This window comes from Cervus elaphus, chromosome 18 (assembly GCF_910594005.1).
Source record: "Cervus elaphus chromosome 18, mCerEla1.1, whole genome shotgun sequence".
Classification (NCBI taxonomy): Eukaryota; Metazoa; Chordata; class Mammalia; order Artiodactyla; family Cervidae; genus Cervus; species Cervus elaphus.
Genome location: NC_057832.1, coordinates 97,585,535 through 97,612,174, shown reverse-complemented (window position 1 = coordinate 97,612,174; position 26,640 = coordinate 97,585,535). Strand labels below are relative to the sequence as shown.

The 26,640-nt window shown below is 38.0% G+C and overlaps 1 protein-coding gene and 1 non-coding gene across 5 annotated transcripts in view; one reads left to right on the top strand and one right to left on the bottom strand.

Annotated features, from left to right (window-relative positions):
* The window catches only part of GRM8 (glutamate metabotropic receptor 8), an 834,842-nt gene that overhangs the window by 200,233 nt on the left and 607,969 nt on the right, over positions 1 to 26,640 (top strand). The gene's annotated exons all lie outside the window — the stretch shown is intronic.
* Positions 15,519 to 15,590, bottom strand: TRNAQ-CUG. The gene has a single exon. It is a non-coding gene; the product is annotated as a tRNA-Gln (tRNA).

The window sequence follows — 26,640 nt, the reverse complement described above, 5'->3', positions numbered from 1 at the left end:
CGAGCCTCTTCTTGAGAATGTTGATGTTTTGTTTGATGTTTGGTCTCTAAGTCATGTCCAACTCTTTTGTGACCCCATGGACTATAGCCCACCAGGCTCCTCTAACCATGGGATTCTCCAGGCAAGAATACTGGAGTGGGTTGCCATTTCCTCCTCCAGGCCGTCTTTCTGATCCAGAGATTGAACCCACAGCTCCTGGCACATCTCCTTCTGAGCTACCAGGGAAGCCCCTTCTCAGGAAATAGATCTCTTATCTCTGACTTCTATGTGGCTCTGGAACCATGATAGTGACATTGAACAGGTGAATTCTACTTGCCTATCCTGTTGTCATCTTAAACTGTTCACATCTACACTGAAACCAATTTCCTTATCCACCATCTCCATCACCACAGCCACCTGACATTCCCATTTCTGTCAATAGTCTTTGCTAAAATTTTTTAAAGTTGTATTTTTCTTCCAGTACCCTCCAATATTTCCTGTAACCAGTATGTCTGTAAATCCTGTCTTCTGTCTTGCTGAGAATGTCTCTGGTAGGACTCTGCATTCCCTGTTACCAGCTTAATCCCACATTTCATGCTTGCAAGTATCATGGCAGCTCTGACTCCAACAACTGGCTTCCTCCAATTCCTCCTGAATCTTTCCATAATACCTCTTTTGTTATACTATGACTTCTTGTGCAAATAGCACTGCCTCTCTATTGTGTCCTGCTTCAGGCCCAACTCCTTTGGTGGTGGAGCTTCTTTTCTGGTTGAGTGATGTTTTACTAGGTTGACTGGGACTCTGCCCCTGTACACTTGGGCTTAGACAGTTCAGGCACCTGCCTATTGCTTGCAGCTCTGATGATCTGACTTCCTAGGAATTGGCCTTTCCCCTGAAGGGAATGTGAGAAAGGCCAGAAAGGCCAGAAACAGGGGGCCAAGAAGGTGTTTCAAAAATAGAGGCTAACCAACCCCAAACTTCAACTTGCATCTCTTTTTCCAGTTGGTTATAGTCTGGGACCCACAGTCACTCCCTGTTCTGTCTGGACGAGCAGGAGACCACTTCCAGGCTGGTGCAGCTGGCGTCTGAAGTCCTGGATCTCTGGGAGTGACCAGGTGGGAGCCAGGATAGCACTGATAAAATGCATGTCATCAGCAAGAGTAACAGAGAAATGGAATCAAACAACCCAGATGGTAGAGCAAGGTCTGAGGCACACGGCAGAACTGTCCATAAGCATTAGCAGAGGGAAGAGGAGAGTAGGGAGAGAAGGTGGTACTGGGGCTGAGTATTCCACCGGAGGGTCCCCAAAGCCAGACATTATTCATCAAATTGGTGGCTGGATCTGTGCCTACTTATCTAGAAGCTAAAGTAAAATGATAGTAAGTTGGGATAATTTTAATATAACAGTACCTGGCTCATAGAGGCACTTTAAAACATTAATATTAAATTAATATATCTATTGTTATATAAATAATACATCTTTTGTTAAAAAATGTCATGCCAGTGGATTAACTCAAACAGCTGAATTTTGTAGTTTGTATTTGTTGAGACTCATGTTCTTCTTCAAGATCATTAAGAATATGGTTGAATTAAATACCATATGTAAAGCTCCAAACACAATTTCTAGTAGCTAGCAGGTCCTTAATAAATGGGGGTGCTTTTACCTTTCCCTTTCCCTAAGTTCAATAATTTAAAGAAAATTATTCATGTAGGTAGATAAAATTTAAAAATCTTCCTGTGAGTTGTTCTGCTCCAGCTCATGGGAATCTGAAAAGAAGTCGAAGAATGATTCAGAGGTAGGAAGGATGAGTACAGGTCTCCAATATAGGAGTAGAATATACATCTCCATGTAGGCATAGAATATGGAGGCAAACAGGCTCATGTGAACACTTCTAAGCCCTTACTCTCAGGCCCAATGCATCACTGTATGAAACGGAGATATATTTGCACAAATGAATCCCCATTTGAGAAAGGGAGTATTGAACTTGTCAAATAGGCAAGTTGTGGGCTATTATTTACTGCAGAAATTCTTTGCTCTGAAAGGTACAAATCAAGTAAAAATTGTTTTCCATATGTATCTGTTACATAAAATGAATTCTCTCTGGATGAAAGGTACATCAATATCCATCTGAATAAATCTGAAGAAACAAGGAATTTCTGATGCTTTTCTCCTGGAGTTGGAATTTTAAAAAAATATACATTTAAAATTCTCAGGGAAACAAGTCTTAAGACATTCATTAACTTCATAGCCTACCTTTGTATAGATTTGAGTTCCTGTCTTTTGCAGATCTTTTCCCTCATATCCTCTATATTTTATTTCTTAAAATGTATCACTTATTTCAGTTAAATTTCTTACTGGTTTTGTTTCTTTAGTATCCCATTCATGATAAAATTTTGTATGTTCTGTATGTAAGAAAGAACTGGTATTTAGAAATTTTCTTTTCTCTCTCATCAATTACTATTTATTGAATATTTTCTGGAGCCTATGTGCTAGGCCTCTGCTTTTTATTATATTATTTTATTAAAATAGATATAGTAATGATATACATGTATGTTTGTACATATGTATTTGGCATAGATTAAAAAAGATTTAGAAATTAAATTGAAAATTAAATGTTTCATTTAGTCAAATAATTGCTGACATCCAAGAACATATGTGTACACCTAGCTTAGAAATAGCATTTTAGAAACTTGTTGAAAACTTGTCTCTCAACATCATGTAATTCTCAGAGAGATGAAGGCAAGTCTTTTGAGGCTGAAATGCCCTAGAGATTTTTTTCTCTTGTCATGTCTGGTTTTTAAAAACCTCTTGAGGATTATGGTAGCAGTAGAAAATACCTAACAGTGACTTTCACATGGGACCGAATGTCAGAATATATAACCACTTACAATTGACTGGGCTGAGTTGTTTCTCCCATAGTATTGCAATAATGAATATTCTTCAATGTGTATTTTATTAATAAAAAGGTGAATCATCAGTAGGGATTTTTCTAATCCATCTTTATGTACATACTAGAAAAATAAGTTACTGAGATCTTTGTGGCCAAATGCTTTCAAGAAAACATAAGTGACTTTGATTTCCAATTTTTATTTCTTTATAGAGAGAGCATAACATATTTAGCCTCTTGGGAAAAAACTCTCCTAAACAATAAGCCTACTGAGTTCATATATTATATTTCCGAGTCATCTAGAAGCTGCTTGTAATTCTGATGAAGGATTATGGTAATGTTAGTGTGTGAGTCAGTGCCCCCTCAAAATAGCAGTTACATGAATGGATCATGTCAGGAAAATATCTACAAAAGCATTAATTGGTCTAATACTTTGGGGTCTCACATATGCCCATTAAAAAAAAATTGGAGTCTGGAATTTTTCTCTCCTCTGCCTACTTAGTTTTCAAGATTCAAAAGCACGTTCCCTTCCCTGTGGGATCCTCTTGGCAACTCCAGATATTCCTTTCCCTTTCTGAGTCTCCAGAACGCTTTGTCTCACCATCACTGGAACCCTTAGCAGACTGACTTGAAACCTGTTGTTCACCTGTCCCCCTCACTGCTCTGTGAGCTCCTCAAGGTGATGCTGCTTCTTCGGCTCAGCTTGAACTCTTGTCCCTGGAACAGTGCTAAGCAGTAGCAACTGAGTTCATGAAAGAGAGGCACGGCATGTCCTGTTTAATGAACTGGTAACTACATCTTTTTGGAAGGCTTGGGTTGGGAGGATCCCCTGGAGAAGGAAATGGCAACCCACTCCAGTATTCTGGCTTGGGTAATCCCATGGAAGAGGAGCCTGGTGGCCTACAGTCCATAGAGTCATGAGAGTCTGACACGAGTTAGCAACTAAACCACAGCCACAACTACTTAAGTAAATTTAGGTAACATTCAGATACTGTTTGGATAGCATCTGGATAATATATTTGTCATGTATGGATGTGAAAGTTGGACTGTGAAGAAAGCTGAGCGCCAAAGAATTGATGCGTTTGAACTGTGGTGTTGGAGAAGACTCTTGAGAGTCCCTTGGACTGCAAGAAGATCCAACCAGTCCATCCTAAAGGAGATCAGTCCTAGGTGTTCATTGGAAGGACTGATGTTGAAGCTGAAACTCCAGTACTTTGGCCACCTCATGCGAAGAGTTGACTCATTGGAAAAGACCCTGATGCTGAGAGGGATTGGGGGCGGGAGGAGAAGGGGATGACAGAGGATGAGATGGCTGGATGGCATCACCAACTCGATGGACATGGGTTTGGGTAGACTCCAGGAGCTGGTGATGGACAGGGAGGCCTGGCATGCTGCAATTCATGGGGTTGCAAAGAGTCAGACACAACTGAGCGACTGAACTGAATTGAACTGAATATATGTCTCATCCAAATGCCCATGTTTATAATGAACACTAAGATAGAGACTCTGCTCATCAACAAGGCTGTGATGGCCAAAGGTCTCCTATCACAGCTTTCAACACTCCCTCCAACCATAAATGTTTCTCATCAAAGCTATTGACTGCATCTGCCTCTTGCTTTACCATTACTTGCCATTTCAGAACATTATAGAAGAAAGTGGGAGAAGAGGCAAAAGAATTGGAAGAATGTGGATGATGAGGGCAAGAAATGAGGAAACAAGGAATTAGGTGTTTTGTTTGTTTTTGTTTTTGCCACCAGCCCACAAACTATCCTATCTTATGACCTGAGGAAAGGGGATATTAATATAAGTAAAATTTTCTCTTTCAAATGGGATTTGGATGTTATTAGCTATGGGGCAAAGCAAGGAACACTCATGAAAATCAATCTTGTGAAAACCATCACCATAAACTCTCCCGTGTAACTTTTAAATACCTCTAATTTGAGACCTAGGAAGTTTTAGGAGACCAGGAAATAATTAGTGAAGGCTGCTGTTCTTTCCTACAAAGACCAGGAGTGTTGACAAGAGCAAAGGAAATCTTTTAATCCCTCTCACCCTTCCTGGGGCCAGGCTGATGAATTTAATTTGATGATATTATGCCATGACATTGTGTCAATATGCGATGATGTGTGTGATGGCACAGCGTCATCACGTGGTGACGCAACATCATGACGTAAGACGTCACAACGGCCAATTAGAGACATGACTCCAGGAAGGTTTTCAAATTGAGCACAATTCTTCAATTATTTGACTCAGGGCTTGGGTTACGAGGTGGTGAGGCAACCGAACTGTAAATTACAGATTACAAAATGCTTCTTTGCATGAATTATGGCTCTTTTTTATTTGTTTATGGCTCCTTCCAGAAATTGTAGCCCCTGTTCTTTGCAAGGCAGGTTTAAAATAAAAAATATAATTTTGTTTAATAAACTGCTCCTGTCAGAGGTTGTACTTATATTAGTTTTCTTTTGTTTGTGGAATATGAGCTGGTGCTAAAATTAAATATAATTTCAGAATAAGATTAAGAAAATATAATCTACTCTTAATTTGCATAGTTGTTAAAATTATTTAGTACCTTATAGAGCTCTGAATAAAATGATTTATAATTGAATTATAATTTATAATTGAAATTGTACTTAATACCTTTTGTAGGCATACATTTCATAATAATAATCTTGCACTGAGAGTCTAATATTATGAAACTGTTAAAAAGGAGAAATGAATTGTAAAATAGTATGTGTGTGTGTGTGTGTGTGTGTGTGATATCTGAGGCAAGCTTTTATCTATCTTGTGCCGCAATTCTACCATTTTAAAAATGAGGATAATGCATTTTTCCCTGATTTTTATAGGGATATTGTATGAGCAAATTATATGCTGTATGTGAATGTTCCTTGTGCTCTTGGAACAAATGTTGTTATATAAATCTAGGGTACTGTTAAACACCTTCTCTAGGGTTATATAGACTCTACTTATGAACTTGAAATCAAATAGGGAAAATTTTGGTGAGTTAAAACTAAGATGGGTTTCACATTTGATACTTCATTGTGACTTTTTCCCTGAACACTTCATTTATAGATTTATGTGTCTGGAAATGAATTAGATTTTGAAGTAGAGAAGATAAGTGATATGCACAAGATTTTGCTTCTGATCTTTTAACGTTTTGGTAACTCTTTCTGTAAATGTGGATTCAAGGTGTATGTTTTTCACTGGTGAAAGGAGCTTTACAACCCACATCAAGGAACATGTAATTTGAGCAAAAGTTCAGAATTCCTTCATTCTCATGTAGCTTTGGCAATTCACAATCCAGAAAGTACTGAGAAAGGTTGAAGTGCTACAGGATTCTTTGCTACTTCTAATTTCAGTAGTGAAATGAAGTTTTATATGTTGTCTTAAAATTCATACTTGCTTCATCACTCCTTCTGGAACTCCAGTAAAAATGGACCCAAATTCCGCGCCTTCTGAAAGTGATACATGACTTCTTGATGGTGTTTGAAGTGGTGGCTGATTACTTTTGAATATTCAAGTTCCACTGCTTGGCCGCTCACATCTGCAGCAGAGAAAAACAATTAGCAGATTTGTGAATTAGCTTTGGTTTACACATTCAACAAGCAAAGTAATTCTTTATAACTTTAACCAACAGGCTGTGTCTTGATTACAGGATCTTGGTGCTCATTAATAAAGGGAGTTATTTTTAGATTTTGCCGGTGCATATGCATTTCATTTGCTTTCAGCCTTTTGTATTCGCTGTGAGGTACCAATCTCCAGGACCACCAACATAGTCTGTAGGGCCCAGTGTTAAAAAATTATTAAGACTTTACTGTATAGCATAGGAACTATACTTGATATCTTATAAATAGCCTCTACTGGAAAAGAATCTGAAAAAATATAGGTGTTAACTGAAGCACTTTGCTCTGCACCTGGAGCTTACACAATATTGTAAATCAGCTGAAATAAAAAATTTTACGGCTTTCAAGACATTGACAGCAGAGCATTCAAGCAAGTGTGCAGCCATTTTGAGCTCAAGGCCTCCCTAAGTGCAGGGTCTTATGCAAGTACATGTGGCATTACCACGCGGCCCCGCCAGTCATGCTTTTGAACAGCTTTCGGTCCTGTGTGCAGACTCACAGTTTCTATAATTTATGGCCAGTTTGTCTGTGATCTCTCTTGCTTTGGTTGGATCCTTTAATTGTAAGTTTCAGACTGTTTATAATACTCACTTTTATCTCTCTCTAGATTATAATTACTTTGTTTTGGTTAATAAGGGTCTATCATCATTTCTTGCTTATCTGTAAGATAAGAAGAACTCCAAGTCACATATCATCAAAAAAAGCCTCATAATAAACTAAATTAATGGGGCTTAATTTAAACTTGGGAAATGCCCAGTTCACATGATAGCTGGGTTTTTTTAGCATTATAAAAATTGTTATTTTCAGCTTTGTACGGTATTCAGCATAAGTGCGGCTAAAAAGTATAAAGTACTTTCAACAGATAAGTCCAACCTGACTTGAGGTGAAGAATGGATCATTAAGAAATTGGAAAGATTTGTACAGAAATCATAAACCATTTTTAATGGTGTGTTTTCTTGACTTTAGATGTAAGTCATGCTTTCCTACCAAAGTCTTGTTTACACTAACAGTTTTCTTTGCAAACATGTTTTCCCCTAGAGGGTGGCTTAGAGATGGCAAATTTTGATTCTGTTCCCCTCTGAATTATTACAAATTCCAAATAGTAGAACCTGGTCTTGTGAGACTTTGTTGTTCATTCCATTTTGATAAGAATCATATTTTCTTTATGTATGTGTATATATGATGTATTTGGGAAGTGGGTGGGTATCAGATTTAAATTTCAAACCGTATCTTGCTGAGACTATTGATAACAAGAGTGTCTTTAACAGTCTTTTTTTTTTTCAGGCAACTTGTAGATTGTTAATTCATTTCCCTTCATATTTTCATGAGGGTTCCAAGATTCACTGAGATGACTCTCACTGATGGGTTCCCCTGTACAGTATCCCACCAATAGCCTTCTCAGTCTATCTAGCATGAGGAAACTAACAATCTCATCATCCTGTATGTAAATTTCCTTGTTATGTCAACTTACAATTGGTTTTCTTTGAACCTCCTAATTCTCATTTGACCTCTCTGGGTCCTTCAGAGTATTAACGATAGCTTTCATATCCTTCTTTCCTCCAGCCTAAACAGATCTTTGAAAGTAATTATTATTACTTTTCAAAATGTCTCTTCATCTGACATGGGACTCTTCCTGTTGAGAAACTGAATGTCCATGTTGTCCACATTTTCAAGTTCCAACACCACTTTGTATCTTTAAGATTCAACATCAAAATCCACGTGCAAGATGGAAGTAAATTACCAGAGCCAAGAAAAGCAAGCCTATGGTTTTACTTCTATGAGATACTTTTCTTATATTCTGTTATTGCAGAAATGGCTTATTTCTTTTATTGCTAAGGGTGGCCCCAGCTTTTGGGTAGTCATCTTGTGGATTCATACTGAATTTACTGTCAACCAAAGTTCCTATGTCTCTTTTATGGTAGCTGCCAAACCATTTTTAAAAATCATCCTGTACTTAAGAAGTTTATTTTTTTGGATCTTAAACTTCTCTCTCTTAAATTTCAATTCGTTTTGACTTGACTCATCTCTTCACCCTGTCAAATCTATTTTGGCTTATATAATCCATTTATTATCCCACTCAATTTTTTGTCATTTTCATATTTTAGGACCTTGTCTGTTCGTCAAAGCCACTGGTAATATTTGGGAATAGAAAAAGGTCAAGGACAGAACCCTGCAGCATGATTCTTTGTCCAGGTTGAGATTCTTTTCTTAGTCTGAGTATAGCTGTTAATCCAATTACTAGTTGTCCTAACATTCAATCCATATTTCTCCGTTTACTTCATTTGGGTATGAAAGCCTCTGTCAAATGTTTTGTTGTAATCCAGGGCACATTATTGTCTACATTTTCTGACCAGACTACTAGTCCTGTCAAAGAAAGTTATGAAGTTAGCATACATAATAGAATATATTAAGAAGCTTGGTGAAGACAAAATAGGTACCACAGGTAATTCACAAAGTCAATCACCCATAAGGTAGTAAAAGTCAACTGTATTTATCTCCGTGAAAATAGGGTTTGGGTGAGTCCCAATGACTAATTCTTGTTCTAGGCTCCATTATTTTAGTTTTGCTTTTCATCACCAGAGAGGCATATCCTCATAACAGTGAATAATAGAAGATGTCAGGGAAGTACTTGAGTAAGAAATATTAAGTTGTAGGTCAATGTTGAATGGAGGTTAGAAGTTGCTAGAATGAAATACAAGGTGAAGTTCTTAAAAAGCTTATTTACCAAGCACATGTCTATCTTTGGGGTATTAGTATTGTCATCGAAATGGACTAAAACAGACTTAGAATCCTGACTGGTATTTGATAGTACTGTGATCAGATAGGTAGTATATTAGATGGGTAGCATCTGCCTCTCAGAGTTGCTGTAAGGATTAATGAGAAGTTGTCATAAGTACCTAACATAGTCCCTGTTATAATACAAGCTTAATAATTTATCCTATTAATTAATTCAGTAAGCCTTAATATATGCTATCATGTAATAGAGACTGGGGAATCTTTTGCATGATAACTGAGCAGTGTATATTTTTCCCATCTGAAATATATACATTTTGTATAAGTAAATATGTATACACACTGCATTGGCTCTAGCTATAGTCTACATGATTCGTTACTGAAATTTTCATTGTTCAGCCAAAAAGTTTGAAAACTTAAGACTGAGACTATATATACAAGGCCAGATTTGTTTGGTCATTCCATGGAACCAGTGGGTTTCAGAGATTGGAGGGACCTTACAAAGTCCAACTTTTTCATATCATAGATTAGGAAACTGAGGCCAAGAGATAATTTCATAAGACTATTACATCCTAGAGCTAAAATCAGATTTGCTTGTTTTTGCCTCATATTACTAGTTAGTCAACATTAGTTATGTGTCCTACCATATCACATGGAACAGATGCTTCAAAAGGGGCCTGAAACCCTCAAACATGTGATTTGGTGTCACAAACCCCAAAGAGGAAAATGTGATTTCAACCTGGCCTGCTGATTTGGATATGCAAATTAGCAAAACTTGAAAAGATATGCATCTGGTCCCATCCCTTCATGGCAAATAGATGGGGAAACAGTGGAAATAGTGGCTGACTTTATTTTTTTGGACTCCAAAATCACTGCAGATGGTGATTGCAGCCATGAAATTAAAAGACACTTACTTCTTGGAAGGAAAGTTATGACCAACCTAGATAGCATATTAAAAAGCAGAGACATTACTTTGCCAACAAAGGTCTGTCTAGTCAAGGCTATGGTTTTTCCAGTAGTCATGTGTGGATGTGAGAGCTGGACTGTGAAGAAAGCTGAGCACTGAAAAATTGATGCTTTTGAACTGTGGTGTTGGAGAAGAGTCTTGAGAGTCCCTTGGACGGCAAGGAGATCCAACCAGTCCATCCTAAAGGAGATCAGTCCTGGGTGTTCATTGGAAGGACTGATGCTGAAGCTGAAACTCCAATACTTTGGCCACCTCATGTGAAGAGTTGACTCATTGGAAAAAACCCTGATGCTAGGAGGGATTGGGGGCAGGAGGAGAAGGGGACGACAGAGGATGGGATGGCTGTATGACATCACTGACTCGATGGACATGAGTTAGAGTAAACTCCAGGAGTTGGTGATGGACGTGGAGGCCTGGCGTGCTGCGATTCATGGGGTAGCAAAGAGTCAGACATGACTGAGCGACTGAACTGAACTGAACTGAAAAAGATATGACACATCTTGGTGGTGGGTATACTTTTTATGTATTTGAAATCTTTTATAGTAAATAATAAATTAGTTAAAATTGATCCTTCTTTGTAGGCATATTTCATCAATATTATGGTGTCCATGTTACTACAATGTTGATCACATTTAAAGTATCAATTAAAAAACCTATTTGGAAAAGGAATTGCTCTTCAAAGGCATGACTTGAAGGAAGTTCAAAAGAATCCATGGAAAATGAGAAGCTAAGTTTTCCTTTGTGGAAAAAGTTATCTAGTTAGTTGTGTTGAGTCATAGTTGATATCAAAGTGGGGGATAAGGAGGTGGAAGTGATACCCAAAGAATAGGGATAAGACCTATAGAAAGGATGTATGGATACCAGGGGGGAAAGAGGGCATTGGATGAATTGGGAGATTGGGATTGACATATATACACTACTATGTGTAAAACAGACATCTAATGAGAACCTACTGTATAGAACAGAGAACTCGCCTTAGTGTTTTATGGTGACCTAAATGGGAAGGAAATCCAAAAAAGAGGGGATATATGTATAGATAATTCACTTTGCTCTACAGCAGAAACTAACACAACATTTTAAAACAATTATACTACAATAAAAATTAATTAAAAAATAAAACACATTACACCACCTTAAAAAAAAAAAAGACTAGGGATAAAGCAGTGAATTGTCACTGTAATGTTGATTCAAAATCATCTTCCACTTGCTGAAATCCATGCTTACGGATAAGATTCTCCTTCAAGGAAAGGTTGCTTACAAATTCAAGGTCATTTTCTAAATCTCACACAGCTTGTCTGTAGGCCAGAATTTTTTGGTTTTATTTTTATTCTTTTTGCCTTAAAAATACATCTTAGAACACAGGTTCTCTGCTTCCCGCTTTGTGATATGTTATTACTGCCCATCCCAGTTGTGGGGCCATTGTAAACAGGGGACTATTAGGGCGGACAGCTGGACGGTGACCAAGATCTAAGGAGGTTGCAGTCTATGTGTGGAGACTGAAATGGCAATGGGCTGGGGATTTTCTCTTTGAGGACAAAAATAGATCACAGAGGATGAATTCAACCTTCTCTATTTTGCAAAATGAGGAAACTGAGGGCCCAAGAGAGAAAAATAATCTGCCCAATACCAAAGATCTGTTATCAGAGTTGGCCTTAAAACTGAGGTAATTTCATAGCAGATTCCAACTGATTTTGTTTTCCTTATTAATTTTTTTTTTTTTTGCCACACCATGAGTTATGTAAAATCTTAGTTCCCAAACCAGGGATTTAACCCATTCCCCCTGCAGTGGAAGCATGGTGTTTTAACCACTGAACCACCAGGGAAGTCCTGTTATCAAGTTTTGAATGAACAATTTCATATATACAGAAAAGTATGAAAATTAATATTAAAAAACACTAGGGTACCCATTCCCCCTCATGTCAAATTTAACTTGCTGTTATATTGTCTTTAGATTTTTTTTAAGAATTAAAATTGTTGAGGCCTTATTAATATACATCCCTGATCTGCTTTCCTTTTATCATCATTTTCCAGAGCTAAGCCCTGCCCTGACTATGCTGCTTCTCATCCCTCTAGGCTTCCCTGGTGGCTCAGACAGTGAAGAATCTGCCTGCAATGCCGGAGACCCAGGTTCGATCCCTGGCTTGGAAGATCCCCTGAGGGAATGACGGCCCACTCCAGTATTCTGGCCTGTTTATAATGGACAGAGGAACGTGGTGGGCTATAGTCCATGGGTCGCAAACAGTCAGACACGACTGAGTGACTAACACAGATCATCCCTCTACATGTCCTTATGATTTTACTTCACACAGACATGCCACACACAATACCCAATGTTATTCAGCATGTTGCAAACATTAAATATAAATAATAATAAACATTATCAAATATATAAAGTTTAATAATAAACATTATAGAACTCTATGCATTTTTTAGTAACCTGCTTTTTTGGCTTAACATGATGGTTTTGAGATTCCTCCGTGTTAAAACCTGTAGCTCTAGTGAATTCATTGTAACTGTGAATGGCATTCCATTGCACAAACATACCGTGGTTTCTCCATTCTTCTCTGCTGATAGGTATCCAGGCGAGTCCTGATTTTCAAAAGTTATAAGGAATGAAGCCACAGAGATCATTCATCTGTATCTCCTTTTGCACTGATGTGAGTTTCTCTAAGTCAGAGTTGCCCTGCTGGTGGGCCTGTGAGAGGGTTATAGTGAGCTGCTCAAGTCACAGTACTGAACAGGGCTGGGACTGGTGACTTCAGGTCACTAGCAGCTTCATCTTCTTAACATGGGGGTATTGTACAGATACCATCACTTTCTATGTTTGCGTGAGATGTGAAAAGGTTGGGAAGAACTGTATTAAAACAGTGGTTCTCAAACATTAGCATATATCAGAATCATGTTGAGACCTTGTTAAACTGACTGCTAGCCCCTCCCAGTCCTGAATTTCTGATTCAGTAGGTTTATAGTGGGACCCATGTATTTGCAATCTAACAAAATCCCAAGAGACATTAATGCTTCTGGTCCGGGTTCCACATTTGAGAGCTACTAGGGTGTATATTTAGAAATTGAATGTGTGTGTGCTCAGTCACTTCAGCTGTGTCTGACTTTGCGACCCTATGGACTATAGCCTGACAGGTTTCTCTGTCCATGGGATTCTCCGGGCAAGAATTCTGGAGTGGGTTGCCATTTCTTCCTCCAGGGAATCTTCCCATCCCTGGGATCGAACCTGCATCTCCTGCATTGACAGGCAGATTCTTTTACCACTGAGACACCTGGGAAACCCATTAGAAATTGAATAGGAAGTTCCAACTGATTGTTCAGATTCCTTTGTAGTATTGCAAAATATTTGATCATGATTAGTATATTATATAACCTAGGATATAATTTAAAAGTAGAAATGATTTGATTGTATAATCAGATAACTTGGTATTTGCAAGCTTTTGTGTGAAAGGATGATGAAGAGCATTTAATCATGTTCAGAAACAACTTTCCTTTAACTGCAAATTCTATATTCCCTTTTGGGTGTTTGGAACCAGGAAGAAGGCTTTAAAAAGATATTTGAATGAGAAAAGCAGTCCTCCCTTCCTTCCCCTGTTATCTTTATTGTGTAATCAATAGGTACATCACCCATACCAAGGAAGGAAAACAAAAGTTACAATTAGAACACTGTCAGATCTCAGCAAAGTTGTAATCAGAATGTTCTTCCCTGTGTACCGCCTTTGGCTCAGTTGCATTCCTCTTGAGGTCTACTCCAGTTTCTATCTCTTTTGGTATTCTGAGCACCCTATTTCAGCTTGGGTGTTGAGGGGGTTTCTCACACAGCACCAAGCAGTTCTCAGGACACCAGTCTGTTGTCAGTTCAGTTCAAATCTGACACTATCAACCTGGAGATGGATTCACATTTTACAGGCTAAGGGCTCAGTCTCATTACTAAATCACTCCACCAGCCCCCAATTTCAGATGTCAGTTGCAAGCCCTGGTTGTTGCCTGTACTTCTGACCAACTGGCTATAGATTAGAGATACCCATAACCTCTTCCTCCTTGGGTTTCCTTACTTTGCTAGAGTGGCTCATAAAACTCAGAGAAACATTTTACTTACTAGATTACTGATTTGTTATTAAAGAATATAACTCAGGAACAGTCCGATGGAAAAAGATGCATAGGGCAAGACATGAAGAAAGGGCAAGGGACAGCCATACTCTCTCCAAGTGCACCATGCTACCCAAATCTCCATGTGTCCACCATCATGGCAGCTCTCCAAAGCCCATCCTTTTGGGGTTTTTATGGTGGCTTCATTACATAGTCATAATTGACTTAATTCATTGGCCATTGGTGATTGAACTCAATCTCCAGCCCCTCTTCCCTCCCCAATGGTCAGGAGATGGGGCTGGAAGTTCCAACCTTTTCATCACTTGGTTGGCCAGCCATGCTGGCAACACATTTTTAGGTAATTTAGGAAAGTCACCTTGTTTACATAACAAAAGACACCTTGATTGCTCTCCTCACTCAGGAAATTACAAGGGTTTTAGAACTCTATGCCAGAAATGGGGATGAAGACCAAATACATATTTCTGATTATAAATTACAGCTGCATCCTGTTCTCCTCTTGCACTGCACCCAGTGCTCAGACTGCTTTGGTAAGTTCTGTCTTCAGAACTCTCCTCTTTTCAGAACTTTCCCCTGCTCTTCTCAAAAGACATTTGTCTCTCTTCTTCTGTAAGGATGACACTCTTCTTAAACCTTCAGTAAGAAGAGGTCAGTGAAATAAAATCTTTTATAAGCAACAATTCAGGCTGGTAGAGAGAAGTGGTGCTGAAATAGATGTTCACTCTGACTTTCCTTCACCCCTAAAGGGTACTTGGCATAGATCCATAGCTGGGGTGAAGAAGCGCTGCTACATGTCTCCCATCTTGGTGAGTGGCCCTTACAACCACCCAGCTGGAAAGTGAGGGCTCATCATTGCTTCTTCTTGCTTGTCCCCCCTACACAGTCCCTACTGACTTGAATCTGTCACCTTTGTCCACCATCCTGCCCCCATGTGGCTCCATCCATATCCCACAGCCTCTCCTCTGGGTGATTAGGTACGCTCCTAAGTGCTCTCCATTCCTGTTCTCTCTTCTGATTTATTCTTCACAGAGTGGTTGGACTGACCTTTAAAAAATGAGAACTAGATGTGTCACTCCATGGCCAAAATCCCCCCTAGTGGCTTCTCTTTGCTCTTAGAGTTAAATCTAAACTTTTAGCCTGACCTGACCTGGCCCCTGCCAGTCTCCAGCTCCACCTCCTGCAGTCCCCGCTCTATCCCAGTTTTCATCGAACGAGACAGAAAGGTCCCACGGAGATTTGAACTCGGATCGCTAGATTCAGAGTCCAGAGTGCTCACCATTACACCATGGAACCCCCTTGTCTATCCTGGTTTTCAGAAAGCACATCAGACTTCTCACTCTTTTTTCCCCCTAAGCCATTGGATTCACTCCTGTATCAAGCCCTTACACAGATTCTTTTCTTTATTTGAACAGTCCTCTCCTCCTCCACCTGTTTGTGCTTCTTCTTGCTCTGTTGTCTTCAGTGGAGCTGAAGCATCACTTCTGTAGGCAGGCTTCCCTGAACATCCTTTTCCCATCATGCTGGGTTTGGTCCATGTTAAGAGCAGTCCTGTATCCTCCCTATTACTTCATGGCGGTGCCCCTAATACTTCCAATTATATATTGGGTTGGCCAAAAATTTGTTCAGGGTTTTCCATAAGATCTTACAGAAAACCCAAATGATTTTTTTTCAGTCAACCCAATATTTATTGTTAGGTTCCCCTTCAGAATTGTAGGCTTAATGAGGGCAGGGGTCCTGGCATTTTTATTCTCAACACTGAATCCCCAGGGCCTAAGATCGTACTCAGGGAAGATCGTACTTAGGGAATACTCAGTAATTACAAAAAAATGTCTGTGGCTGATTGATTTAAATTCTTGGGAGTCCCCTGGTGATCCAGTGGCTAGGACCCTGTGCTCCCAATGCAGGGGGCCCGGGTTCAATCTCTTGTTAGGGAACTAGATCCCACATGCTGCAACTAAGACCCAGTGCAACCCATATATTGATTGTTCATATATACACAGACACATCCCAGACCCAATTTGAACTTCTCAACATTATTTACCTGTAAACCTGAGCCACTGTGGCTGGTTTAAAAACTCAACAGCAAGTGACTAGGGATCAAATTTGCATGAACTATGTTCATGTCGTTTATGTTTTATGTTGAGTTGCAGGAGTCACCCAATTTGTCACTGAAAGTGAGTGAGAGTTGCTCAGTTGTATCCGACTCTTTGCGACCCATGGACTGACACTCGCCAGGCTCCTTTGTCCCTGGAATTCTCCAGGCAAGCATACTGGAGCAGGTAGCGGTTCCCTTCTCCAGGGGATCTTCCCCACCCAGGGATCGAACCCAGGTCTCCCACATTGCAGGTGGATTCTTTACCATCTGAGCCACCAGGGAAGCTGAAGAAGAGTGGAAACATTTCATTAGTAAACCTTTCTGTCTGACTATCTTTCTTACCAGTAATATTACAAAAGACAGCTTTACCAGAGTGCCAGGTGGGATTTGAACTTGGGAAGGTACCTGTCAGTCAGCAGATTTTACAAAGAGGAATCAGCACTCAAGCAGTAAAGTGAATTTTAAAGAACACAATCTGAGACTCTATAGGGGCATAGGAACATAATCGTGTGCTTCTCATTTCTAGGGCTAGAGTAAATAAATCTCCGGGTCCTGAAGTTTATTTGAATCAAACTAATATCAAACTAATATTTGAAAATCTGGGTTTATTTCTTCAATAAGTGAATCAAGAATAAAACCTAGAAATTTAGATCTATAGCATCCAAGAAGTATTTAAAAAGAAATATGATTTATTTAAAAGGTTGTGAGTCAAAAATAATGTATGATTAATCTAAAATCATGAACTCTGGAAATAATTATGTCCTATATTATATGCAGTTATTCATGAAGTGCTTTCATGTAGTGAAGTCCAGGTTGGTCTGACTCCAGATATCACTCTTTGATGTTGGACAGACTCCAGGTTTAAACCAACTCTGCTTTCTAGTAGATGTGTGACCTGGCAGTTATCTTTTTTATGGCCTTAGTTTCCTCATCCATGAAAAGATATGAGTCTTCATGTAAAAACAATAAGAATCATCATCTCATCCATTTAGTCCTGAGGATTAAATGACACAAACTCTGGGGATTAAATAACATGACCTCTCCCTCAGTATTATAATCGCCTCTAGGATAGCCTTGCAGCTTCTACTATGGTCCTCACCTTAAAAGCCAGAGTGATCTTTTAAAAATCAACCAGAAGACTTAATTCTGCTCACAGTCCTGTAGTGGCTCCTTATTTGCATCAGAGTAAGGCCTACTGTGGCCTAGTGTGGCCACAGAACTGGAAAAGATCAGTTTTCATTCCAATCCCAAAGAAGAACAATGCCAAAGAATGTTCAAACTACCATACAGTTGTGCTCATTTTGCATGCTAGCAAGGTAATGCTCAAGATCCTTTAAGCTAGGCTCAACAGTATGTGAAATGAGGACTTCCATATGTATAAGCTGAATTTAGAAAAGGCAAAGGAACCAGAGATAAAACTTCCAACAAACACTGGATCATAGGGAAAGCAAGGGAATTCCAGAGAAACACCTTCTTCTGCTTCATTGACTACGTAAAAGTCATTGACTATGGATCACAACAATCTGTGGAAAATTTTTAAAGAGGTGGGAATAACAGCCCACCTTGCCTGTCTCCTGAGAAACCTGTATGTAGGTCAAGAAGCAACAGTTAGAACTGGACATGGAATAACTGGCTGGTTCAAAACTGGGAAAGGAGTAGGTCAAGGCTGTATATTGTCACCCTGTTATTTAACTTCTATGTAGAGTACATCATGTGAAATTCTGGGCTGGATGAATCATAAGCTGGATTCAAGATTGCCAGGAGAAAATATTAACAACCTCAGATATGCAGCTGATACCATTCTAATGGCAGAAAGCAAAGATGAGGGTGAAAGATAATAGTGAAAAAGCTGACTGAAAACTCAACATTCAGAAAACTAAGATCATGGCCTCCTGTCTCATCACTTCATGGCAAATAGAAGGGGAATAAGTGGAAGCAGTGACAGATTTTATTTTCTTCTCCAAAATCACTGTGGACAGTGACTGCAGGCATGAAATTAGAAGACACTAGTTCCTTGGAAGGAAAACTATGACAAACTGAGACAGTGTATTAAGAAGTGAAAACATCACTTTGTCAACAAAGGTCTATATAGTTGAAGCTCTTGTCTTTCTAGTAGCCATGTATAGATGTGAGAGTTGGACCATAAAGAAGGCTGAGTGCCCAAGAATTGATGCTTTCGAATTGTGGTCCTAGAGAAGACTTGAGAGTCCCTTGGACTGCAAGGAGATCAAACCAGTTAATCCTAAAGGAAATCAACTCTGAATATTCACTGGAAGGACTGGTGCTAAAGCTGAAGCTACAATATTTTGGCCACCTGATATGAAGAACTGACTCATTGGAGAAGACCCTGATGCTGGGAATGATTGAGGGCAAGAGGAGAAGGGGGTGAGAGAGGATGAGATGGCTGGGTTTGGATCACCCACCCAATGGACATGAGTTTGAGCAAACTCTGGGAGATAGTGCAGGACAGGGAAGACTGGCGTGCTGCAGTCCATGGGGTCACAAAAAGTTGGACACAACTTAGTGACTGAACAACAACCAGGCCTACCAGGGCCTCCAACATTTGGTCCCTATAAGCTCTCTGGTCTCATCTCCTTTCTGCTACATCTGTCCCGGCAGCACTGGCTTCCTTGGTGTTCCCTGATCACACTAGGAACACTGGCCGTGGGCCTTTGGGACCCCTCTGCCTCCTTCAGGGTGTGTTCAGATGGCATCTTCTCCAGGGCTTCTGATCACCTGGTCAGTACTCTACTCCTGCTCCCTCTCCGACCCCCATCCCCTCCTCTATCTACTCTTCTTCCATTATATATTATTTGCTCTCTTTTTTATTGTTTGCTTCCCTCTGTTAAAGAAGCTTCATGAGAGCAGTAATCTCTGTTTGGTTCACTGATATGTTTCAAGCACTTAGAACAGTACCTGGTGTATGTAGTGTTCAATATGTACTGTGTGACTGAATTTTGAATGAAGAAATTTAGTACAGCATCTGGCTCATACTGGATATTGAAGAAATGGTCAGTTTTCTTTTTGATTTAATGAGTGGAAGAGATCTTGCATTGCTTTTAAAAAACATAGGATGGCAATTTAAAAAAAAGAACAAAAGAAGAAGGGAGAAAGGAAAGAGGGAAGGAGAGAGAAGAGGAAAGAGAACCATAGACATGAGAGTTAGTAACAGAGATTAGAGAGCTAGAAAAGGGACTTTTTTTTTTTTTTTCAATTGGAGGGTAGTTGCTTACAGTGTTACATTGGTTTCTGCTGTACACCAATGTGAGTCCACTGTAACTATACATGTATCCCTTCCCTCTTGAGCCTCCCATCCCAACCCCCATCCCACCCTCTATCACAGAGCACAGAGCTGAGCTCGCTGTTGTCTGTAGCAGCTTCCCACTGGCTAGCTGTTTTACGCATGGTGGTGTATATATGTCAGTGCTAGTCCCTTAACTTGTCCCACGGTCTCCTTTCCCTGCGTGTCCTCAAGTCCATTCTCTATGTTTGCATCTCTATTCCTGCCCTGCAAATAGATTCATCTGTTCCATCTTTCTCAATTCCATATATATTCATTAAATATAGGATATTTGTTTAAAAAAAGGCACTTTGGCCTGCTTCCCTGCTTATTCCCCAGACCCTCAATGTAGGGTGAAAATTGTTAGATTTAATCTGGTATATGTCGGAGTGGGCAGACATCTTCTGTAAAGGGCCAGATGGTAAATACTTCAAGCTTTGTGGGCCATTTGTTCTCTGTCAACTACTCAGCTCTGCCATTATAATTTGAAAGCAACCACAGATAATATGTAATCAAATGGGTGTGGCTGTGTTCTGATAAGCTTTCTATTTTTTTAAATTTTTCTGCAAAACAAGTTGTCTAAGCTATCATTTTCTGACTTCTGGCCCAACATATATTGTTGCTAAATGTTCCTTGTAAACTGCAGTGTAGGGGTTAATTGAAGGAAAATCTAAGTATCTGTATCAAGCCTCATTCATGATAAGAACACACATCAAACTAGGAATGCAATGGGTCTTCCTTACCTTGATAAAGAGTATCTAACAAAAAATTATGGCAACATAAATCTTAAAGGAGAAACTTTAGAATATATCTTTTGAAGAGGGTAAGACAGGTATGTTCCTATTTCCTATTCCACTTATCATGAATCTGTTAGTCTTGGATAATACAGTAAGACAAGAAAGAGACATATTTATAGGTATAAAGAAGAAGAAGGAAGAAACTAAGTTTGTTCTTACTTGTAGGTTAAATCATTATTGAAATGAAATTGAAGATAGCCTGCAAACTCTTTGAACTTACAAGAGAATTTGCAAAGCCGCCAGATATAAAATCAATTTATGCAAATTGATAATATTCTTATAATATTAATAATAAAAGCTAACATTTACACTGAATTTTTATGCACCAGGCATTTTGTGTATATTAACTAACTTGCTTCTCACAACCACCTTGAGGTAGCACTGTTTTATTCCCATTTAAAATTTGAGAAAACTGTCTCAGAGAGTTTAAAGAATTTGTCCATGCTAACAGTACGTGATGAAATCAAGGTGAACCAACTCTAGAATTTGTGATAATGCTTCTCTTCCTCATATATACCAGAAATAGAGAAATAGCCCATTAAAAATGTAATAGAGTATTTTTCATAATATCAACTAAAATGATATGGTTCTTTGGAATAAATGTAAGAAAAATCTATAAAATCATTATGGAGAAAATATAAACATTATTGAGAGATAAAGAAGACCTGAATAATTAGTGAGATAATGCTATGTTTATTTAAATGTACATATTAGATGTTTCAATACTGTAGAGTTATGTTAATGATGTGTGTGTGTGAGATTTGACAGATTCTAAAACTCAGATGCAAATGTAACATTGCACAAATAGCCATAAAATTCTGAAATTCTGAAATAAACAAGTAAAAAGCAAAAAAAAAAAAGGATTTGCCTATATACTGATTTATAAAACAGAGTTTAGCAAATGACACAGTTTGGATTTTGGAGTTAGCACAGGGATAGGCAAATACATCAAATAGAACAGAATAGATAGCTTGGCAGAGTGCTCATACGCATGAGAACTTGGCATATGATGGAGGTGGGATTGTCATTCTTTCTTTCATTGATAGATATTTTTCATTGATATTTCTGTTGAAAAATTAAACTAGGTTATTACCTTATACCATTTCTTTTTATTGAAGATGTATTCAGAGGGGTGGGATGAACTGAGAGACTGGGATTGACATATATGTACTATTGACATTATGTATAAAATACATAAGTGATGAGAGCATACTGTATAGTCAGGGACCCTGCTCAGTGCTCTGTGGTGGCCTAAGTGGGAGGAAATCCAACAAAGAGGGGATATATGTATACATACAGCTGATTTACTTTGCTCTATGGTGGAAATTAACACAACCTTGTACAGCAACTATACGCCAATAAAAAATAATTTTTAAAAGCTGTATTCAGGAGCATATGTGAAAAAGAAAGCTTTTTAACTATATGTAGGAAATACAGTTTCAACATGGATGATAGATAAAGATAGTGGAGGATGTCTTTATGACATCAGAGTAAGGAAGGACCAACAGATTGGACTACTTGAAGTTAGAGATCTGAATGACTAAAGATCCCGTGAAAAGGGTAAATGTAGGCCACATCCTGGTAGAAGATACTAGCATATATGTCAGACCAAAGACTCTTCCTAGAAGTTATTTTTAAAATGACAAATAATAGTCAAATAGAAAGATAGGCAAAGAGTATGAATAGATCCCACATCGAAGAGGAAATTCAGAGAGCCAGGACCGTATGAAGATGAGCTCAAACTAGTGAGTAATCAGGACTAATGTTAAATTAACAGAAAACTGGGATGCCATTTTACTATTTTTGTTGTTTTTATTTTGCTTCTATTATCATTATTTTTTTCTTCAATTATTTTATTTTTTAATTGAAGGATTATTGCTTTACAGAATTTTGTTGTTTTCTGTCAAACCTCAACATGAATCAGTCATAGGTGTATATATATCCCCTCCCTTTTGAACCTCCCTGCCATCTCCCTCCCCATTCCACCCCTCAAGGTTAATACAGAGCCCCTGTTTGAGTTTCCTGAGCCATACGGCAAATTCCCATTGACTATTTTACATATGGTAATGTAAGTTTCCATGTTACTCCCTCCATACATCTCACTCTCTCCTCCCCTCTCCTCATGTCCATAAATCTGTTCTCTATGTCTGTTTCTCCACTGCTGCCCTGAAAATAAATTCTTCAGTACCATTTTTCTAGATTCTGTATATATGCATCAGTATACAATATTTATCTTTCTCTTTCTGACTTACTTCACTCTGTATAATAGGCTCTAGGTTCATCCACCTCATTAGAACTGACTCAGATGCGTTCCTTTTTATGGCTGAGTAATATTCCATTGTGTATACGTACCACAGCTTCTTTATCCATTCATCTGTTGATGGACATCTACGTTGCTTCCATGTTCTAGCTATTGTAGATAGTGCTGCAATGAACAATGGGATACATGTGTCTCTTTCAATTTTGGTTTCCTCAGGGTATATGCCTAGGAGTGGGATTGCAGGATCATATGGTGATTTTATTCCTAGTTTTTTAAGGAATCTCCATACCATCTTCCATAGTGGCTGTATCAATTTACATTCCCACCTACAGTTCAAGAGCATTCCCTTTTCTCCACACCCTCTCCAGCATGAATTGTTTGTAGAGTTTTTGCTGATGGCCATTCTGACTGATGTGAGGTGATATCTCATTGTTGTTTTGATTTGCATTTCTCTAATAATGAGCAATGTTGAGCATCTTTTCTTGTGTTTGTTAGCCAGCTGTATGTCTTCTTTGGAGAAATGTCTGTTTAGGTCTTTTCCCCACTTTTTGATTGGGTTGTTTGAGTTTCTAGCATTGAGTTGTATGAGCTGCTTGTATATTTTGGAAATTAATCCTTTGTCAGTTGTTTCATTTGCTATTATTTTCTCCCATTCTGAGGGTTGTCTTTTCACCTTGCTTATAGTTTATTTTGCTGTGCAAAAGCTTTTAAGTTTAATCAGGTCCCACTTTTTTGCTTTTGTTTTTATTTCCATTACTTGAGGAGGTGATTCATAGAGGATCTTGCTTTGATTTATGTCATTGAGTTTTCTGCCTATATTTTCCTCTAAGAGTTTTTTAGTTTCTGGTCTTGCATTTAGGTCTTTAATCCATATTGAGTTTATCTTTGTGTATGGTGTTAGGAAGTGTTCTATTTTCATTCTTTTACATGTAGCCATCCAGTTTTCCCAGCATCATTTATTAAAGAGACTGTCTTTGCCGCATTGTATATTCTTGCCTCTTTTGTCAAAAATAAGGTACCCATAGATTTCATGGGTTTATTTCTGGGCTTTCTATCTTGTTTTATTGGTCTATATTTCTGTTTTTGTGCTAGTACCATACTGTTTTGATGACTCTTTGTAGTATAATCTGAAGTCAGGGAGGTTGATTCCTCTAGCTTGATTCTTCTTTCTCAAGACTGCTTTGGCTATTTGGAGTCTTTTGTGTTTCCATATGAATTGTGAATTTTTTTGTTCTAGTTCTGTGAAAAATGCCATTGGTAATTTGATAGGGATCACATTGAATCTGTAGGTTGTGTTTGGTAGTATAGTCATTTTCATAATATTGATTATTCCTATCCAGGAACATGGACTATCTCTCCATTTGTTTATGTCATCTTTGATTTCTTTCATCAGTGTATTATAATTTTCTGTGTACAGTTCTTTTGTCACCTTAGCTGAGTTTATTCCTAGATATTTAATTCTTTTTGTTGCAATGGTGAATAGGATTGATGCCTTAATTTCTCTGATTTTTCATTGTTAGTATGTAGAAATGCAAGTGATTTCTGTGTATTGATTTTGTACCTTGCAACTTTAGTAAATTCACTGATTAGCTCTAGTAATTTTCTGATATTATCTTTAGGGTTTTCTATGTACAGTATCATGTCATCTGCAAACAGTGAGAGCTCTACTTCTTTTCTGATCTGGATTCCTTTTATTTCTTTTTCTTCTCTGATTTCTGTAGCTAGGACTTCCAAAACTATGTTGAATTATAGTGGTGAAAGTAGACACCCTTGTCTTGTTCCTTATCTTAGGGGGAATACTTTCAGTTTTTCACCATTGAGAATAATGTTTGCTATAGGCTTATCATATATGGCCTTTACTATGTTGAGGTAGGTTCCTTCTATGCCCATTTTTTGAAGAGTTTTAATCATAAATGGGTGTGGAATTTTGTCAAAGTTTTTACTGCATCTATTGAGATGATCATATGGTTTTTATCTTTCAATTTGTTAATATGATATATCACATTGATTTTTTTTTGCATATATTGAAGAATCCTTGCATCCCTGGAATAATCCCAACTTAATCATGGTGTATGAGCTTTTTGATGTGTTGCTGAGTTCTGTTTGCTCAAATTTTGTTGAGGATTTTTGCATCTATGTTCATCAGTGATATTGACTTATAGTTTTCTTTTTTTGTGTTATCTTTGGTTTTGGTATCAGGGTGATAGTGACCTCATAAAATGAGTTTGGAAGTGTTCCTTTTTCTGCAATTGTTTGAAAGAGTTTTAGAAGGATAGGCATTATCTCTTCTCTAAATGTTTGACAGAATTCTCCTGTGAGGCTATCTGGTCTTGGGATTTTGTTTTTTGGAAAATTTTTTATCACAACTTCAATTTTGGTGCTTGTGATTGGGTTGTTCATAATCTCTATTTCTTCCTGGTTCAGTCTTGGAAGACTGGACTTTTCTAAGAATCTGTCCATTTCTTCCAGGTTGTCCATTTTATTGCCATATAGTTGTTCATAATAGTCTCTTATAATCCTTTGTATTTCTGCATTGTCTGTTGTAACCTCTCCTTTTTCATTTCTAAGTTTGTTGATTTCTTTCCTACTGCTAATTCTTTTTTTTCTTCTTTTTCCGGTTGTTTTAGGTGTCATCTTAGGTTGTCTATTCAATGTTTTTCTTGTTTCTTGAGGTAGGATTGTATTGCTATAAACTTCCCTCTTAGAACTACTTTTGCTGCATCCCATAGGTTTGGAGTTGTCATGTTTTCATTGTCGTTTGTTTCTAGAAATTTTATGATTTCCCTTTTGATTTCTTCAGTACCTGTTGGTTATTTGGAAATATATTGTTTAATCTCCATGTGTTTGTGTTTTTTACAGTTTTTTCATGTAATTGATATCTAGTCTCACAGTGTTGTGATTGGAGAAGATGCTTGATACAATTTCAGTTTTCTTAAATTTACTGAGGTTTGTTTTGTGACCCAAGATGTGGTCTATCCTGGAGAATGTTCCATGTGCACTTTAGAAGAAGGTGTATTCTTCTGCATTTGGATGGAATGTCCTAAAGATATCAATGAGATCCATCTCATCTAATGTATCATTTAAGACTTGTGTTTCCTTATTAATTTTCTGTTTTGATGATCTGTCCACTGGTGTGAGTGGGGTGTTAAAGTCTCCTACTATTATTGTGTTACTGTCAATTTCTCCTTTTATGTCTGCCAGTGTTTGTCTTATGTATTGAAGTACTCCTATGTTGGGTGCATAGATATTTACAATTGTTATGTTTTCCACTTGGATCAATCCCTTGATCATTATGTAATGTACTTCCTTGTCTCTTGTAATCTTCTTTATTTGAAGGTCTGTTTTTGTCTGATGTTAGGATTGCTATTCCAGCTTTCTTTTGCTTCCCATTTGCATGGAATATATTTTTCCATCCTGTCCCTTTCAGTCTATATGTGTCTTTAGGTCTGAAGTGGATTTCTTGTAGATAGCATATATATGGGTCTTGTTTTTGTACTCATTCAGCCAGTCTGTGACTTTTGGTTCAAGCATTTAATACATTTACATTTAAAGTAATTATTAATATATATGTTTATATTGCTATTATATTAATTGTTTGGAGTTTGATTTTGTAGATGTTTTTCTTTTCATGTATTTCTTGACTATATAAGTCCCTTTAACATTTGATGTAAAGCTGGTTTGGTAGTACTGAATTCTTTTAACTTTTGCTTGTCTGAAAAGCTTTTGATTTCTCCATTAATTTTGAATGAGATCCTTGCCGGGTACAGTAATCTTGATTGTAGATTTTTCCCTTTCAGTACTTTTAACATATCCTGCCATTCCCTTCTGACCTGCAGAGTTTCTGCTGAAAGATCAGCCGTTAAACATATGGGGTTTCCATTTTATGTTACTTGTTGCTTTTCCCTTGCTGC